The 14348-nt window shown below is 25.0% G+C and overlaps 1 long non-coding RNA gene across 1 annotated transcript; it reads left to right on the top strand.

Annotated features, from left to right (window-relative positions):
- Nucleotides 1–4445: 4445 nt before the first annotated feature.
- LOC111634597 lies at nt 4446–14120 on the top strand. The gene is made up of 3 exons (XR_002758249.1): nt 4446–4617; nt 11954–12104; nt 13622–14120. It is a non-coding gene; the product is annotated as an uncharacterized LOC111634597 (long non-coding RNA).
- Nucleotides 14121–14348: the final 228 nt, after the last annotated feature.

The following is a 14348-nucleotide window of genomic DNA, read 5'->3' as shown; positions in this document are numbered from 1 at the left end:
ACTGACGGGAGTCGCATAAAAATAGAAAATAATACAACAATATTACACAATATTTTGCATAATAAATAATATCAGAATTTTTTTAACAATCTTCATTCCTTGGAATTTTTAGAAAATAAATCCAATAATTTGACAAGAATACAAACTTTCGACGCATATCACAAGTAGAAAGATGGTGATTATAGTAAATTAATTACCCATCTCACAATTAACGCCTCAAAAGAAGGTTGAAAAATGGTGTTAGAGCTCATCGATTAGTCATTAAAGGCTAGCCACAATCAGCACTTCTAATCAGTTAAGTGTTTGGTGTGGCGGACTTGATAAATGACCGACATTGTTGTGCATGATGTTTAGAAAAGTCTCCGACTGCCATTATTATAGTAAATGATATAATTTATAGTTTTGAAGAGATGATATGACGGCAGAACGTCAATTGTTTCTTTTTGCCAATATTGATTTTACGTAATTCCCGAGTATGAGAAATGTTTGACGTACTGGATGGATAGACTAAAAAGACTGTTGATTCTGCAAACAAGTAGCAGAATATTCTTTACATGTACATTTTCTAAATCTCTACTCAATTTTGCCTTTTACATCATAGAAAAAAAACTTACAAATCATCATTATCAGATGGAATAATTCATTATTGATAAAGAGATATTGTAACAAAAATTACAGATTTCTAATAATAATTATAATAATCGTGAGACGATTTATGTTTCTACAGTTTGCAATTCGCTTCAAATAACATAATAACTTTTTCTAATTGAGCAATGTTCTAGAAAAATTAGCTTGAAATTGAAATCACTTATTCTTCTAAATTAATCTACCCGATGTATTAAAATAATACTGTAAATACATTCTGTAAAGCAAAATTTCAGTTGTATTTTCTTGTTTTTCTATGTTAATATAACTAGTTTTTTAATTTCTAATTTTTTTTTAAACAGAATGGAAAATTATAAGAATAGTTTGAACGTTCTTACGAGCCATCAGTGAGCAATGGATTATATAATTCATCTAAATCTAGCTCATTGTAGGTTAATTTGAGTTACAATGGTGATTGGTTACTAAAGCGAGAAATGGAAGGTAGCCAGATCTGACCATCCATGAAAGTCCCAACAGTATACAGAGAATTCGAACCCAATCCCTAATGGCTGTAGGAGAATACCTTATCGCGTAATCATGTAGATATTTGACAATATTTCTGAAATAAAATAGCTTAGAAACTTAATACTATTTATCAGATTAATTAATAAATTGAGATCTCTAGAGAGACATAATTTAATATTTAGAATATTTCTAAATTCTAAGAAGTGATCAATACAGAAATGTTTTCCTTAAAAGTTTAAGAAACATTCTCTGAATGATTTCAAGATTATCAATTTTTAAGGATTAGCTACATCATTCTATAATCTTAGCTTTGATTGGCCAAGTTACGTTAATTTTGCAATAGAAAACTATTTATCTCGAACTACTTATTATCATTAATAATTATATGGCGTATATAAAATCATTTTAATTGGACAATAACTAATTTATAAAATCCAAATGACTCGGATTCTTCTGAATTACGAAGCCATACGACACATCTTTGGAATTGGAATTTCAGTGGAAACTGGACGATTGTGTTTACCTCGTTTCACAATAGGAAGCCAACATTAATGCCAGAAGGACATTGCTTTCCTAGTTAGTGCCATAAAGCTGAGTTGATTACGAAATGCGAGGTAGAAGTGCAATAGTCATTTGGGAATGTTCATATCGGAATTGAGATACTGTCATAATGTTAACCGCAATAAACTAATAACTTTCCCTTACCAGTGCGTCATGTTGTTTGAAATGTTGCCCCTTATTGGATATTTCTGTCAAAATCTTTAGTACATACAGATGCTAATTTGTCCTTAGGTGTTCCCCTTTAAGATATTGGACTTTTGCTGATTATGTCTCGCGGGGTTCGTATCCTTCAGCGCAGCAATATTTGTTAATTATAACAATGAAGATAAATAATATTTGAAAGCAGTAATCCTTCAGTCTTATCAATTCAGAGAATATTAACTTGTTAAAGATTTGTTTGTATACCAGAATTAGTTTATCTGTCTTACTCTTTACAAAGAACTATCTATAAGGAAATACATTTTATTATCTTACAAGTATCTCTTCATCGATGCTGATGTTATTGAAGATATAAAATTCTTTTACTAATAATTTCCATAAAAGTTAGTAAATTTTTTTGATGAAATTAATTTAATAAAACTTTGGAAAGTAAACTATGAAATAGCGAACATGTCCTTTATTAAATAGTTAATTTTCGATCTGCATTGATGTGCTGAAAATAAATTTTCTAATAAGACTTCCCGATTTTAATATGGAAAATTTAATATAGAATGATGGACCTTCCAACAAGTCAAAGCTTAACAAGTGACTTAATTGACTGATGAAAACATTTGATATAAGAGTAATAAATAAATAAACCTCTTNATAAATTTTATTAATTTTTCACCACGCCAGTTACATATTTTATTTAATTTTAATAATATTATTACTAGTGTTGTGTTATTTACTTCATTTTAGATTAATAAATTAATATATATATATTTTTTTGTAATTTCTCTGCGGTCGTAAAGAATTAAAGAACGTAATTTAATCTAAAACCTTTTTTTATTAATTATTGTAATTAAAATAATTATTTAATAAATGTCTCATTTATACTTAAATAAATTCTTCAAAAGATTTTATTTATTTCCTGGAAAATGTATTAATTTCTTATTTAGATTATTCAAGAACGATTATAATAAAAATTGACTGAAGTTCTATTTGTTAAAATAATTTTAATTCGCTGATACAATTCTTCAGCTAATCAAAATAGCATTTATTCGTCTTTAAATGTATTTGCATATCATGTTTATTTTTGTAAAATGTTTTTGCTAAATGTAAATTATTTGCCTTTAATTTCATAGGTTATTTCGAATTTAAGCAGTAATAGAACTTGTGTTATTGCAGCAATAACTTTAGTAAGCAATTCATTTTATTCTAGACACATCGCAGTTGAAGTTCTTTTCCTCTTAGGGACACACTATTTGCCAAGAAGTCTATCATCGTGAGTACTTTCTTTCTTTGACAATTCTCCTTTCACCAAATCTTCACGTGTATTTTAAGAGCATACCTCTAAAATTTCCTAATACAATTATTAAAGAAACTTTTCAGAATCTAAAATTCTCAAATTAGATAATATTATTTGAAGTGCAACTGCTAAATAATTTCTAGAAATTATCGTAAATTATTTAATTATGAGTCATATATATCAAGAGTTTAAATTAAAGAACAATTTACTATTGATATTTCCTAGACAATAATTTACAATTTAGAGATAAATTTTCAATAATTTATTCTTTTAATTCAAAAAAAAATCTCTTAAAGTTTGCTATATAATCGTGTTAAAGCGACAAATTAATTCTCGTCATTTTAATTAAATATTTAAATACATTCATCTGATTAATCAGTTTTTATTTTTCATATAATTTTTGTTATAATATAATTAAATAATTCCAAAATTTGGTTTAAAAAAATACTATTATTCTTTAATTATTTTTTTCTCAATGCAGACTTACTGGTAGTTCTTTCTTTATCTGCAAGTTGTTTACTTATAATTCTGTAATAAGCATATACAAATTATATTCTGAATAAACATCAGAAAATAAACAAAATGTACATCGTCTTAGCAAAAAAATATAAAGAAGTTAATAAGTTAATGGACATATCTTGTTCTGATGGAATATAAGATTACTGACTTTTAGTTAAAAAGTCACATATCAAAGCTTATCATAAAGAAATAATTCTTTTCAATATGAGTAAATGAGAGTAATTTTTTATGTATAAGATTTTATAAAGTATATTTTTAATATATTGTAGAGAAATACTGTCTATGAATAATGTCGAAGAAGTAATTTACTTTATCAGTTGCTGTTGGAAATAAAAATAAGAAAGGTAAACAAATTTTCTTTCTAAAAATTTGGAAACAAAAGTAAACACAGTAAAAAATCTTATTGAAATATTTATTGCCCACAAAATTGCATCGATTTTTTTAAGTTATGCGATACAAAAAAACGTTACTCGTCTATTTGATTTTCAAAACGTGTTAATAATATATTATTCTACTTTTAAAATAAGACATATTCTTAAGATAGAAGGAAAAAATAACTCCACTAAAGATAATCAAATCACGAGATTACTTAGAAAAGTTTGGTATGATTTAATAACATTTTATCATATTACTATAGGTGGACACTAGTTTCTGAACTTATATTTTAAGAAAATTATCAAGACAAATTTTTAAGAAAAAGAAAGAAAAAATATATATAAATATATATTTGTCCAACGCTGCTAAGGCGAAAAGTAATAAGAAGAAACATTTGGTTATCTTAGTCTACCATTGTTATGTTTATCACGAAATGTCAAGGGAGGAGTATGATATCTAGATTGCATGTTAGCCTATATTTTCTGCAGAATCTAGAATTCTTAAAATCAAATCTGGAATGAATTTAGGAGTTAATAGGGTGGAAGAAATCTGGGAGGAGTGTTGAGATTCTATGGAAACATATATTTTTCACAGAATCCTTGAGAGTAAGTATGAAAATTTGGTGCATATCAGTCATAGGGTTTAGAAGTGTATAGAGAACAGACAGACATTTTATTTTATATAGCGTATATTAACGTACTTATTAACATAATATTAACATAGACATACATTCTGAACTTCATTTTATTTTTATTTTTAATAAATTAATTTGCTATTTTTGATATTTTAAATGTTTTAAGATAGATCTACGTAGTACAAACGTTAACATTTTTAATAGTTATAAACAGTATATAATTATATTTATTATCTATTTGATAAGAGAGATTTAATTTTATTTCGAAATTAATGACAGTGTATGATATTGAATTACATACCGTATTTATCTAATTTTCATTATCGACAATTGCCAGAAATTAAATACTTAAAATGATTATTTTAGAAATTTTAAAAATATTTTTTATTTTAAAATTATTAAATTTTTTAAATCAGAATCTATTATAGAACGATTGGTAAGGAATATTTTCTCTAGTTAGTGTCGAGAATTTTATGTCTTTTTGTCACGAAAATATTCAGTTGAAATGGATCTTTCTATTTTTCTTTCCGAAATGGCACATATTTTTCTTACTTTCTGCTAATCTAACATCATTTATTGTGTTTATACTTGTATATATATATATTTTATCACTTATTTATGAATTTATTTTATAATTTTTATTTATATTTTTGGCATTATTTTATATCATTTTCTAATTTACTTGCATTAATTTTTAAATCGCATTTTTCTAATTTCAATTTATATATAATTTTTGATGTTATCTCTAATAATAACAGTAACAAATTTTAACACTTCTCATAATATATTTTTAATTTTCATTTTTACAAAAATTATTACAAAATCATAACATTTATCTAATAAGAGAACAATAACACTAAAAACAAATAAAAGTTTTAGAATTTTTTATTACAAAATTTAAATTCTTTATGTAATGTTAACATAAGGATAGATTTTTAAAATGTTAATTCAAAGTATAGAGAAGTATATTTAAATTAAAATAAAATTTTAAGAAATCATTTTGAATAATGTATGATGTCAACTGTATGTAAATCTTATTTCTGTCTTTGTTNCTTATTAACATAATATTAACATAGACATACATTCTGAACTTCATTTTATTTTTATTTTTAATAAATTAATTTGCTATTTTTGATATTTTAAATGTTTTAAGATAGATCTACGTAGTACAAACGTTAACATTTTTAATAGTTATAAACAGTATATAATTATATTTATTATCTATTTGATAAGAGAGATTTAATTTTATTTCGAAATTAATGACGGTGTATGATATTGAATTACATACCGTATTTATCTAATTTTCATTATCGACAATTGCCAGAAATTAAATACTTAAAATGATTATTTTAGAAATTTTAAAAATATTTTTTATTTTAAAATTATTAAATTTTTTAAATCAGAATCTATTATAGAACGATTGGTAAGGAATATTTTCTCTAGTTAGTGTCGAGAATTTTATGTCTTTTTGTCACGAAAATATTCAGTTGAAATGGATCTTTCTATTTTTCTTTCCGAAATGGCACATATTTTTCTTACTTTCTGCTAATCTAACATCATTTATTGTGTTTATACTTGTATATATATATATTTTATCACTTATTTATGAATTTATTTTATAATTTTTATTTATATTTTTGGCATTATTTTATATCATTTTCTAATTTACTTGCATTAATTTTTAAATCGCATTTTTCTAATTTCAATTTATATATAATTTTTGATGTTATCTCTAATAATAACAGTAACAAATTTTAACACTTCTCATAATATATTTTTAATTTTCATTTTTACAAAAATTATTACAAAATCATAACATTTATCTAATAAGAGAACAATAACACTAAAAACAAATAAAAGTTTTAGAATTTTTTATTACAAAATTTAAATTCTTTATGTAATGTTAACATAAGGATAGATTTTTAAAATGTTAATTCAAAGTATAGAGAAGTATATTTAAATTAAAATAAAATTTTAAGAAATCATTTTGAATAATGTATGATGTCAACTGTATGTAAATCTTATTTCTGTCTTTGTTAACATGTATTTTATTTAAATATTTTATGTAGTCTTACTTATCTCTCTCTCTCTCTATTTTGTTGCAATTCAAATTTTTATTTATGGTACCTTTTCCGATTCTGTAACTGTGTCCGGATTGTCCTATTAAGTCGGATGATGTACAATTCGTACAAATATAAGGTAAAGTTTCGATCTTCCAAATATATCATTTTGCAATTACGACAAAGAAAATGAAACTTTTCTTGAATTATTACATATTTTTAAATGTTTTTTTTTTATTTTGAAAACTTTCATATATTGTCATTATTCTTTGTTTTCCTTTTAAGAATATTTTTATATAAATTTCTAATACTTTTTTAAAAATTTTATTCAGCCTATTCTAAATGTAGAACGAAGATCAAATGATAGATATAGAATGTGACCTTGGAAAATAATAGAATATTTCTAAATTCGTCGTATATGCTTATATAAACATGAGTTATAATTATATAGTCCCTGAAGAAGAAGAATATTTTAATGAAGTATATTGTAAATATAGTTTTATTAACGATAATAACTTAAATATGGTTCGATATACTTCCCTATGCACACATACTCGTATATATATTTTAATTTTTCTAACGAATTTATTCTTAATAAATTCATGTCCTTACAATCTTCATTAAAATGCATTTCGGATAATATCTTATAATTATGAAAATTGCGACGAGTGCTTGTTTTTCTTAATTTTACCTCCATTTATACAACGTTATTTACTTAAGTTATTGAAAATTGTGTTTTTACATTATATTTAAAATTAATTGTTTTCGATTATTATTTCTTTTTTCGTGTTTTTAATTTATTATTTTTTTTCTGATTAATCTTACTAACTTGTTTTCTGTTTTCAATATTAATCGATCTTGTAATTATTTTTATTGAAAAGACATTAGGTTTCTATGAGGTGGTAAAATTTCAATCAATTTTCTATGAATAATGTAACACACCATGTTACTTACATATAAAATTTTGATGTTCGTCACAAGTTCAATTTCTTTAACAGTTTTGTGACACTAACGTCATGCCGATATATTTTTAATATAGAATATTGTTTAAGTTTATTTCCCTTTGGTGGTTTCTTCCATCACTTACAATAATCTTCAAACAGAACCGGTGAGTCGTGTTACAATATTTATCATATATATTATTATTTCTATTATATTACAATATATTAGTATTATTACTACGTGTATATATGTGTCTTTAATTGTCTTATTAAGTGAATTAACTTATATATATATAACTTATATACATATTTGTTTATATATTTGTGAGTAATAATAAACGTTTACTTTAATATATATATTTCTAAATAGCTTGTTTACACACGTTATTTTTCATCAAATTTCTCATTTATTTTTTATTATGCTCTTCTTTGCTCTTGGTTATTTTCTAATAAAATTAGAATAGCTTACTACATAATGGTTATCAATCTCTATTTTTAGTATCAGAAACTAAATTACTGTATATTCTTGTATAGTACTTATCCAATTTTCGATAAAGATTGTTATATATTATATGTTAAAGAAATATAAAATAAGTATTTTTCCTGTCATGCATTCCATTCTTCGGAAAAATTTTGAATTGAAATCACGTGACTTCCGGTTTGGACCGGAAGTTCGTAGATACCTCCTGCCCCTAAGCTGTCCATATCTGGTTTCGACTTTCATCTATCTAACATCGTTCTCGAGATTAAGGAAGGGTAGACAGACAGACGGAAGTGGGAATTTATAGCTCTACAGTTTTTTCTCAAATTGCGGCCCAATAAATTTAACTGTAGTTTTAATATCAAACTGTTTATATACTTTGTTTCTTTACGTATTTCTTTATTAAGAATAATATTAGTTATTATTAATACTATATTATGAAAACAAAGTTTACTATTACCAAAAAAAAAATTGACTACTACTATGTAATTTCATTTTTTTCCCAATGTTTCGTGAATTATGCAAGTTGATAAAACTCTATCAACGAATAAAAGTTGACCTTCTCTAGGGAAAACGACTGACATTTAAACCAAATTAACTAATATACATTAAGCTACGGTCGGTGCAGTATGCAGATTAAAGTTAACAGATCATTTATTTCTAGATTCAAAGATTAATGAATTTGTTTGAAGAGGATGATCGTTCAGTTTTCCTTAGTAGCAAATTTGTAAAAAATTTTTATTTATATCTTCATAAAACAAAAGAATTAACTAAGCTTTCTGCATTTATAAAAATGTCGTGCACGTAAGAGTTTTAATTTCTAACAATACATTGACTACTATTTATAAATTAACGTTAAGGTTTATTCGACCACAAAATTGCTATTTCACCAAATGCTAGTAATAACATTAAATTCAAATAATTCGGTTAATGATAATTGTTGAAGAAAAATAATAAAAGTTCATAGAATGCACGAGAAACTTGGAAATGTAGAAAAGAAATAAGAGATGGATCTATTATATTCCTGGTTAGATATAAAAGAATGGTAATCGATTATCAATATTTCTACCATTTTTTTTTGGTATTTTTTTTTAGAATCTTATGAATGGAGTGGAAATCTCTTATCAGAAATTCTTGTGATCTTTATTTTGTTATAAAAGTAACAAGGAAAGAGACCCGACTGATTTCTGATGACACATTTGTGAAGTAGTTTATATGGATATCCTACTTAACTTTTTATCAGCTTTAAATTGCCCGAGAACGACGAGATAATTTTTAAACCAATATTAAAATATCTTCCTTTCCTCTGTAAGGAATGTTGAAAGAATAATACTTGAAAATAATTTCCTTCGCAGTTTATTGTACTTTTTCGCTACTACTCCAGACGTTTAACTTTCCTAACATGTCTGAATTTAATTAATTTTTTTACTTAAGAATATATTACAAGGAAAACAGACGTAAACATAAACATTAATTAAAATAAAATAGAAGACATAAAAGCTCGGGAGTCCGTATCATTGTAATATTACTTTATGGCACCAGAGGGCAGATACGTCTCGAAGGGTGCTTATCGAAAGGAGACTTTATCAAAATCCGAAGATGATCAATACAATGTTCGTGTTCAACAATCTTCCTTACCTGACTCTAACATCTGACGGTCATTTTACCCAAACCATTCCAGTATCAACGATGCTATTGTGGTAGTTTTACCAGAACAGGAAGTTGTAGTCCTTGGTTCACTACACTACAACGTAATGTCATGGATTTGCTGAGTGCAAAAGGAAATTGAAGCTACATCTCTTCCTACTTCAATCATTCTGTACAGAAACTGGATCAACTCGAGTGTGCACGCGTTTAATTATCTATCATTCAAAGCTAAATAAAGATTTAATTATCGTAACTTCTCCAACTCGGAGATTTTTCACAGACAATTTTAAATATACGAAAAAATAAAAGTTAAAGGAGATAAATGGAAAAGAATTACATTTTTATCAATTTTTTTTTTTTAATTTTATTTTACTTACGCCAGATATTTACTTTTTAAATATTCATCTTATAAAAAGAAATAGATGAAGTTCATCAATGTGAAAGTTAGAGAGATGACGTGTTGATATTTTCTCCTTTTTTTCGACTAAACTGGCAAACTAATAACATATCAACGTAAAATGAGTTTTCTGAAAACAAATTTATGCTAATATTATTGCGGGTATTTACATAATTACCATCTGAAAGTTTGTTACGAGTAAGATCGTGGTAAGACTGAATGGTAATTGCAGCTATTTACACAGAGACTAATGGTTTCGTTCAAAGTCAGTATATAAGTCATAGATTCTATCCTGTAACTGCTAACTGAAGTAAAATACTTTTAATCGTATCGGTTTTTACATATAATAAAGTCAAAAACTGAATTAATATTTATCAAATTAGTCGACCATAAATGCTGATTTATAAGTTTATTTTTAAAGTTTTCCTGAAGAGTTAGATAATGATAATGCTCCACATTAAGCACATTTGAAATTAAAATACATTTTAAAATCATTTCAAACTTTTACACTACGAAAAAAAAATGTCATTTTACATCACTGAAAATAAAATAAGTCTATTTTTCATTTACATTCTCGATTATTGATTTTAAACCATTTATCCAAGAATAATCTTTTATAACAAACTTCAAAGTATCTTTATATATATTTAAACATTTTTAAAACTAAAATCATTAATTAATTCTTTAATTGAATAGGAATTTAATTTAATAAAAAATACTTGAAGAAAGTCCAAAGAGCAACATCTCTCAACAAATTCTAAATTACACTAATTAAGAACTTCAGACATTCATAATAATCAAGTATACTTCACATTCACCAAAATTCTGTAAGAACTAAAAAGTTTTTAAATAATTTTAACCCAGGCGTAACTAATAACATTTTAAATTGTAAAAATTCTCCGAAGTTATTCTAATATAATTTTTAATTTATTTAATTATATAATTTCATTTTTTTCTCATATAAATTTGCCGAAAAAATGTTAAGAATATATTTTTTAATATTAAAAATAATATAGAACTTATCTAACTTCTGTTTTCTTTATGCTAACTTTCTGTGACCGAGTTACTTTCGTGGATACTACTTTAAGACATTTTATATGTATTATGAGTTAAAACTTGGGATATTTTTTTTTCTGATGAACTTCTCAAGCTGTTAAAATTGGCTACTATAAAATTAAAAGGACAAATGTCTTTTTAGAATGACCAATGGTTTCTTGTTATGTACGTCTTGGGAAAATATATCTTGCCAAGTTGCCACAATTGATGTTTATTACACATTTGGAGGCAGAATACATTTATTTTTCTACATTAAGAACAATGTTATTGTAAAGAATGATCATACCACAATACTGAAAGACGATATAAGCTTTGATAGTACTTCCTAGAATGTATTAATTCTCGACAGTGCTATAAATATGTCAGGGATAAATTTTATTAATTTTTCACCACGCCAGTTACATATTTTATTTAATTTTAATAATATTATTACTAGTGTTGTGTTATTTACTTCATTTTAGATTAATAAATTAATATATATATATTTTTTTGTAATTTCTCTGCGGTCGTAAAGAATTAAAGAACGTAATTTAATCTAAAACCTTTTTCTTAATAGACTTTATTTTTCTGTAAAATGACCGAAATGTTTGTTTCTATAAGATAACAGTAATTAAAAAGACCAAATTAAATTATTTATATCATAAGAGTAAAGAATTAAAATTAACTTTTTATTCTTAGAGTAAAAATAAGTTTTACAGTTATCTATCAATGTATTTTTTTTCCAGGAAAGACAGAGAAGTTGTGAGGGATCAGTTCTCATCCAAAATTCATTTCGGGTTAAAGATAGTAGTCGATGATTATGAGAAGAGTAAATAAGCTCGAGATGGAAGGAGGGTGAGATTATCTCAAAGAAATCGAATAGCGGACGATGCTGAGGTAAATCCCAAAGCGATAATTGTCTGTGCCTGTCTCCGTCTGTTTGTTCAGCGACCGTCGAAAGGACCAGTAATCCCAACTCTAGGAGGTTTGTCGGTTCAATGTAACCGTCCAATCCATCAAGAAACTCCCCGGCGGTCCAACTGTCCTGTCTTGTTACTATGGACCTTGTTAGCCTTTCTGTCAACCGACTTTTCCACAATTACAGCGCGTTTTCTTTTTCTCTCTATCCATACAACACTGGCAGTTTGCACTTCCCTATATATTTGTTAGGCGTTCTTCTCCAGATGAAGTTTTCTCCGCCAAGGTATGAGACACATCATCCCGAATTAACGTCAACGGCTTTGAGAGATTACTTCTTTCAATGAAATATATCGTAACAAGTAACAAGCTTCTTTTATTGGCACGTGTTTATATTGGCGACAGAATATAAAAAAGAATTTTTTACACACTTTTCAAAATTTTCTCATAATGAGAATCATTTTCTTTTTAATTCTATTTCAAACTTCAAATAATATATTATATATTGAAACGTATAAAATTAAACTAAGAAACTATTTTTTTCAGTTTTACTATATTTAAATACATAAATAGTTCATATACTATCAAGTAAATTACTTGATTCTTCCCAAGATAATATGTTTGGTTATGTTTTCTAATGGTTAGTCTGCGGAATTAATAAATATATTTATAATAATTCAATCATAATAAATATAAATAATATACAATATAAAATATCTTGAGCAGTAGCCGTTTAATTACTAACCTGTAAAATGGCTAAATTATTTTAATTTTATTTATAAATAATCAAATTGTTTTAGTTAAATTAAATCCAAATAATAAATATATTAATTATTTTTCATTTTAAAAATACTAAGTAAAAAGAATTAAATATAAAATAAACTAAAAATTTAATTATTATTTTATTTAAATTAATAATTAGATTTTTATAAATTAAGCTATAAAATAAATTGTTTTATATTTAATTATTCAGTTTATTTTTCATTTAACTCTTCTTATTTGGCGTTTTTAAAATAAAATGAATTGATATACTTATTATCCGGATGTATTTTAATTAGATTGTAGATGATTAATTAATGTTGTCAATGTGTATATACACTTATCTTCCTTTATCTTTTAATAAAACATTTTCAAATTATTAAATTAAAACAATAAAAAATTCATACTATTTAATCATTATTAATATTGTATACTTTTATATTATAAACGTATACTGTATTGTAAGAATATAAGTATAAATATTTCTAGTATAACATTATATCATTGGTAAAATTTATAAGTTATAAACATGTTATATTTTTCAATTTTTAATTAGGAGAATAGGTAATTAATTAATACTCAAATATTATTAATTATTTACACGTAAAATGACGAGTACTCTAGCTTTGAAAAACTGGTTTACTGTAAAAGAATAAAAAAAAAGAGGAAACTAGTTTAAGGGGGGATTTTCAAAAAGACTTTTATTGGTTTAAGATCTGATATCATTTTTGTCTCAGATTTAGAGATGAAGAAACTGGAGCTTGATTCTGTGATGTGCAAGATACATACAAAGAAGAGGAAACGTTCAATGAAAACTTTTATTCTCGAACTGTAGAAGACGATAAGAAGTCAGAAGATTATTTATAAAGATAAATTGAACATTAAATACAGTCCAAAGTATGGTCCTTTATACCGAATGGCAAGCGTGATAAAAGTTGGTTCCGAGAACTATGACACTCGTGGGAACAATTTGCTGTCAATAACAATGTCTCTTATTGTTTCTTCTTAGGATCTCTTTATTCTTTATGATGTCCCATTAAAATAGAAAGAAGAAGTATCATAATAGAATAATATTACTCCTACGATATACATTATAAAAGCACTATTTTAACACTATGATTAAACGTCGCGAATTTTTATTGTCTTCATTTAATCATTCGAGAATTCTCTATTAAGCGATGAAAATATTGTTTGTAATTAATTAGTGTAGAAATAAAAAGCGTTAAATAATTACTTAAACCGAGTGTATAAAACAGTTTTATATTTAATTAATCTAAAGCAAACTTTGTTTCATTTCATCGAGTGTTTATAAAATGAAAAGAGTTAACTCTTTTCATTTTATACATTGTAAATTGGATATTTTGATGTATAAAAGAATTTTTAAAAAAACAATTTCTTTTCTTCATTAATCATTAATTTCGAGTGGTTTATTTTCTTAAGAATGACAACAATAAATAAATTTCT

Source organism: Centruroides sculpturatus, unplaced genomic scaffold, assembly GCF_000671375.1.
Source record: "Centruroides sculpturatus isolate CEXI.00-Female unplaced genomic scaffold, Cexi_2.0 scaffold847, whole genome shotgun sequence".
Taxonomy (NCBI): Eukaryota; Metazoa; Arthropoda; class Arachnida; order Scorpiones; family Buthidae; genus Centruroides; species Centruroides sculpturatus.
This window is presented reverse-complemented; position numbering and strand designations above follow the sequence as displayed.